The sequence below is a fragment of the Aotus nancymaae genome, unplaced genomic scaffold, assembly GCF_030222135.1.
Source record: "Aotus nancymaae isolate 86718 unplaced genomic scaffold, 86718_ANA_hifiasm-v0.15.2.pri h1tg000014l, whole genome shotgun sequence".
NCBI lineage: Eukaryota > Metazoa > Chordata > Mammalia > Primates > Aotidae > Aotus > Aotus nancymaae.
In genome coordinates this window covers 54,483,351-54,490,092 of record NW_026988425.1, presented here as the reverse complement: position 1 = coordinate 54,490,092, position 6,742 = coordinate 54,483,351, and positions in this window count along the sequence as shown.

Below are 6,742 nucleotides of genomic sequence, written 5' to 3'. Positions count from 1 at the left end.
CCATTTTCTCCATGGTACATCTATAAAATTGACTTCTATTTTTTATTTTTATGTTCATCTTAATCGGTTAATAATATTTACCTGATTAACTTACAAGTTTTTTGTTATAAAAAATAAGATAAGGGGGCTGAGGGGGAGGGAGGATGGTTAATGAGGAAAGAAAGAAACAGAATGAATAAGAGCTACTATTTGATAGCACAACAAGGTGACAATAGTTAATAATAACTTATTTGTACAATTAAAAATAACTAAGAGTGTAAGTGGATTGTTTGTTACCTAAAGGACAAATGCTTGAGAGGATGGATACTCCATTCTCCATGATATAATTATATCACAGTGCATGTCTCTGTGTAAACATCTCACGTACCCCATAAATATATTACATCTATTATGTACTCAGAACAATTAAAAATAAAATTTAAAGTACAAAAAAAGACAAAAAGAGTCACACAGAAAAATAAAGAAAAATAGTCTATAGAAGGGTAAAAAACAAAAAATGAAACAAATAAGAAAAGCAGCAGTGATTTATACAAATTAGAGGTATTATTGTTACTGTGGTGGCTGTGGTTGATTTTCCTAATATTCCAGGGCATGAACCAGCTGATAATATCCATTTTTTAATTGCATTTTAGGTTTTGGGGTACATGTGAAGAATATGCAGGATTGTTGCATAGGTACACTCGTGGCAGTGTGATTTGCTGCCTTCCTCCCCTTCACCTATATGTGGCATTTCTCCCCATGATATCTCTCCCCAACTCCCCACCCCCCACTGTCCCCTCCCCTATTTCCCCCCAACAGACCCCAGTGTGTGATGCTCCCCTCCCTGTGTCCATGTGTTCTCATTGTTCAACACCCGCCTATGAGTGAGAAAATATCCATTTTTAAAGTATAATTTTATTTCCATTTTAGTCAGTGATTTTCAAATAATTCTCCCCTTTTTGTCCTTTAAAAATATGCTAGCCTGTTCCCAATTTGACCTCGTGTCTTTCAAATGCACAGTATAACTTTATTAGTTCTCTGTGGAATCATGTCCTGTGAGCTTTCTAGCTTGTTTTCTTTCTTGTTTTTTCCATTACCTCACTTGCTCGTCTGAATTTGAGAGCTAAGGATATTTGGGACAAGGCTTAGCTACTCAATGAACATTCTGAATCAATGCTTTTCTGTGAAACAGTGACTCTGATAGAATCTTCTCAACTTCCTGGAACATTAAATTGTCGCAAGGTAATTCAGGAGTCTTTTTGATTTTTCAGGTTCTTGTCTTCTGCGGTATACTGAAAAGTGAATTGTGAATTCATTGTTATGAAATTTAGAAGTGTCTATCTCTAATATTAGCTTAGGATGTTTTTTTTTTCTAGCATTCACTTTAAACCCTGTCCATTTAAACATTGTAGACGAGGAAATTTCTCATTTGTTTATCTTTCACTAAATCTGCTAGTACTTTAAACTGCGTGGTCCCAACATGATGTTGTACTATACCTGTGGAATCGACATTCAAAAGAGCTCATTCAATAGAGTTTTTCTTCTTGGTAACTGCTTTCTAAAAAAAAATAATTCTTCTTTATATTCTAAAGCTCTAAGTTCCTCAGCCCTCCCGCCCCGCGTGTTGAGATTCCATTGCCAACTGCCCTTGACTCGTCTGTGTCCTCGTGTCAAATACCCTTCCTAATCTATTGTTCAAACTTATAAAACGCTGTAACTGAATGACTTGAAGAGATCTTGCAAATATAGTTGATTTTTCCTCTGAGAAACAAGTGTGTTATCCTCTTTGGGGGATGCATTAACTCATACTACTGGCACTACTAAGCTCTAGGCTTAGAACTGTGTGAGGGAAACTAAAAACAAAACAAAGATATGCAGAAATCTGGTTTCTGCCCTCCAGGAGTGCCATGGCTGTGAGTGCAGGATCTGAAGTCAAGCAGACAGATGTGGGCTGGACGATTTTTGGTGAGGTACACTAAGCCTCAGTTCTCTCATCATGATACAGTTGTACTCATCTCACACATTAAACAAGATAAATCTGTGGAGAGAATCCTCCCCGTAATTCAGAGAGGCTGTTCTCTGGGCACACTTGCTTTATATGGTCTTTTCAGTTGCTGTCAATCAGTTTTAAAAATCTGGTTGCCCAAACACCAGTTACCATGAGTACTTCATGTTCTGGCTGTTCTGGCTCTTCTGGCAGTACAAATGAGTCTGGACATCTACTTCAGGAAGTTGGGTGTTTGATTAATTAATAACCATGTAGGCCATTTGTAGATGAAATCGCACAGTGTAATTAGTCAGGGTAGCATGACTATTTTAATAGGTCAATCCCTACATCAGAATGGCTTTATATATTGCATATTTATTTCTTGTTCATATCACATTACAATGTGGATTGGGAGTGGAGTGGGACACAGTATGTTCTACAAAGTCACTCAGATTCCCAAGCTGTTTCTACCTAGTTCATCATTCTCAAAAGCCCCAGAGTCTTGCACATTAATTTCTCTGAAGGAAGAGTATATGAGAAGTGGTATGGAGGTTTTAGGAACTGGGGCTTGATGGGGTACATATGACTTACACTAACATTCTATTGGCTAGAATGGGTTTCATAGCCCCATCAAATGAAGGGGGTCTGGGAAATGGGTGCTGAAAGAAGGGAACACATGCACATTGATGAGTACCACTGACTGCTGCCATTCAGTGGCACCTTAGAGGTTTGGACTTCCAGTTGTCTCATCCAGGTTGAATGCAACCACTTAGGTATTCCTACCATGTGACAAGGTACTGACATCCAGCTTGATGTGAGTGTGCCCAATGGCAAATGATTACCCTCAGACCCAAGTTTCATTTCCCCTTTTCCTGTATCTTAACCCAGGAGAGATTTTGAAACATGTATGCCAGAGACAAAGAGGCACCTTGGATTTGTCTGGTAGGTGCATCTTGGTTTGGGGATGTTATGACCTTAGATAGGTAAGTGAAATCTGTCATGTAGAATGGCTCCTGGATTTAATGTAATTCCATTACAACGAGATTCAAATAAAAGGCACAACTTTGTTTCTTGGTTATTCCTTATCATCACATTTATAATACTTAAAAGGGTTCAGAAAATGGTTAGGATTGGTTTACTTCAGCCGCCTGGAGTGTTGAACACCCAGCAAACTGCTTTGCAGCCTTGCGTGTACCAACGGAAGTAGGTTGCATATTCTGTCTTTCTCCTTGAAAGCAACACTTTGCTGATCTTTAACTCATATGTGTCCCTTGGAACGATGCGAGGGAGAATTTTTATAATAGGTCCAAATTATAGTTGACTGTCTTGTGTGTGTATGTATATTTAAGTTATTTTTAATTTAATTTTTAAGTACCTTTATCTCTAGATGGGCAACACATATCTTAATAGTGTGATCAAAAACAGTTAAGATAAAAAATCTTAATAGAATTTTCTGACCCATAAAAATACTCAATATTATCAATTTTTGTTTTTATGACTATTATTTGCATTCTCTAGGGAGGCAGATTAACATATAAAAACTACCTAAAGAATGTAAAAACAATGTATGTATAATATAGCAGAAATGGTATGTAACTGATATAGAGTACAAAACCAGGGACTGCTAGTGCACAGAAACTTTGGCTTGTTTATTTGAGGAGATTAGTCTTAGCATGGGTCCTACTGTGTATGACAGACAAGAATTGTTAGCACAGCATGTGCTAAGGAATACATGACCTCTTCCGCTCATCTTCCAAAGGGGAGAAATTTTATCTGTTGAGAAACTTGGTAGGACAAACAGAAATACGTGAAATTAGTTAATTAAAACACATAGGGCATCGGTTCTATTTTCTGTTTTAGAACTGTAAAAAAAAAAAAAGTTTGACAAAGTGAACTTTAACTCTGATAAAGCAGCAAGAAAAATCTAGAAGTGTTCTTTAGGTTATGAGATAGTTATAACTGGTTGGATGGAAATAGTAGTTATATGAAGATTATTTGTTACTTTGGGATCTAATACAGGGCTGAAATAATCTAATGTAAGTCAATGATACTTGCACCAAATTGAAGTTTCTAAGGAGTTTTCTCAAAAAAAAAAAAAAAAAAGAAAAGGAAAAAAATTAAAAATTAAAAGAAGACACTCCTAAATTCTCTTACATCCATGGCATTCTGGATTTATAAGAATAGGCTTTGGCCCTTTTAGAATCTGGTTTTATGAAGGTGGAAGGAATGACAAGACTTGGTGCAAAATACACAAAATACATCGTGCCCTTTTACCAAGCGTGCACCACTGCGTTCCTCATTCTGTGTAGTCTTCCCATCTGTTTCTCCTTTTGTTTCTTCCTCCTTCTCTTTCCTCCTTCCTCCTCTCATCTTTGGAAAATAAAAGGCTCTGGAAGCCCATTTTGTGTTAGTACCTTTGGGACCAATGTAAAACACAGAGCAATATGGATGCAAGGGATGCCTCTTCTTCAGATTGGAAAAAAGGTGGATTTAAATGAAAACAGACTTGACAATATGACTTTTTCTATAGGTTTGATGAGGTACTGTTATAAAGTATATTGCTCTCTAAAATTCCTGAGGGTTTTTGAGTGAATGATGTAATGAAAATAAGCTACAGTAGTCAGCAGGAATACAGTCTAGGAAGTATGTCCTGGGATAAATGAAACTGTTGACAGCATGAAAATTATGAGCTTGTGAGCTCAGCTAGTGAGGGGATGGAGGAGCTTGCATTTATTAAATAGTTTAGTTAAATGAATTACACACGTATTCTGTGCCTGAAATTGTATAACGTTGTGGTTAAAGTCATGGTTTTAGAATCAGACTGAGGTCGATCTAAATCCTGGTATTATGACTTAATATTCACCTAGTCATTAGCAAATGACTCTACCCCTAGCCTAGCCTCAGTTTCCTTACCTATACAAAGTATTTGATTAAAACCTGCCTTAAGGATTTGTTGTAAGGGTTATATGAAATAATGCTATAGGCTTTGGCAAATAAAAACAATCAGCTGGTTATTGGAGCCTATTTTTAAATAACCAAAATAATCAACATAAAATTAGCAGAAAAACTTAAAAAAAAAAAAAAAAGATTCAGCACATACCTTAAGATCGTGGAGTGCCTCGTAGCCATCATTGGAAACATAATGATTATTGGACTTTGCTGGAACCAGTAATATAATTCTGGGTGATGGAATTCTTTTGCTATAAGTATCTATGTCAATACACAAAACATGCAGAGTTTGAATGAGGCATCAAGGAACCAGGATGGTTTGAAACCAAATTCTGTCTCCTTGGGAATGATTCAAATCAGTGATCCAGACATGCAGAAAAAAGATGAAAAGAAGGTGGAATGTGGTAGAATACTACAGTAAACTATTTGAAACTGCCCAAGTATCTCCAGATGGAATAAAGCTCTCTAGAAAGATAGTGACTGTGTTTTCTATCGCTTCTGAATTGCTCTTTCAAGTGAATGTGTAAATATGTCTATAAAAGAGATCCAGTATGGGATAATGGTAACAAAATAATTGGTGTCAGTCTCTCTTGGCTGTTTTTTCCCCTAACTTCTTTGTGTTTTAGTTGATCTACTTGCAAGATGGAATAGTGGAGATAACATTTTCCTGGTGTTCTTTTGAAGACATGCATAACTCTAGTTGTATTTGCCTGAGACTGAATGTACAGATGAACCTAGCCATGAATGGAGAAAACCTCAAGAAAAGTGAAAAAACAAAAATAAGCCAACAGCTCCTTCGCAGGGATAACAACACTCAGCTAAAAAGAGATAGTTACTCTAAGAATTGTGCTGTTTTATTAAGTGAGTGACTTAAAATATTAATCTTTTTGAATATAATTTGCCATGGGGAATCCTTGGGAAGATAATGATTGTGGTCAATATAATAACTATCCAGCCACCTTCTAATTGGGAGGTTGGGTCAGTGGCAGTGGAACAAACTTGGGTCTAAATTGAGATTTTCTATCTAGGAAAGGTGGAAAATGTCCAGGGAACACCACTGGATCATAGCTTAGTTATTGTAGCAATAAGAAAAATATATTTCTAACTTTAGGGTTAATTTCACTCACATTTTCCTTCATTTAGATCTGGTTTTTAATCCCTGTTTTACAGCCAATCTTTTACATTGTCATTTCACTTTATTAGAGTGTAATTGTTTGGATTGGACTTAAATATTCAGAAATAATATTAAAATGTGAAATTCCTTGCTTTTAGTGTAAAATAAATGTATGCCTTAAAAATAATTCCTTTTACATAGTGATCACTTTCATATATTGTGATTCCTTGGTTTTATATAATAATTGCAATAATGATGATGATGATAATGAAATTAGCTGACACTTATGTGGTACTTTCCCTTGTGACATGTCTGACTTCTTTCTATTTACGTCATACAGTACTGGTAATAATACACATGAAAGGCCAGGATAGTTCTAGCCTTTAAATAAGTTTGCTTTATACTTAAGCTAGTCTTTTAGTCCATTTTTCCTTTAAACATCATAAGCTATTTTGGTTATAGCTACCAGTTGTAACTATTTTCACATAGATTTTTACAGTTAATGGAAAATGAATCCTTTTGGAAGTTATATTCCTTTTTATTAGCAATGAAGATTATACCAGTGCATGTTTTATTGCAACCTAGAATGAATGTGACTTGAAATAGAATTTCCCAAGTTGCTTGACTCCCTCTTTGTCCAGTGCAGTAATTATTAGCTCATCTCCCATTCTCTATGGCCAGTCAACTTATGTTCAAATGTCAGTTCTTCCATG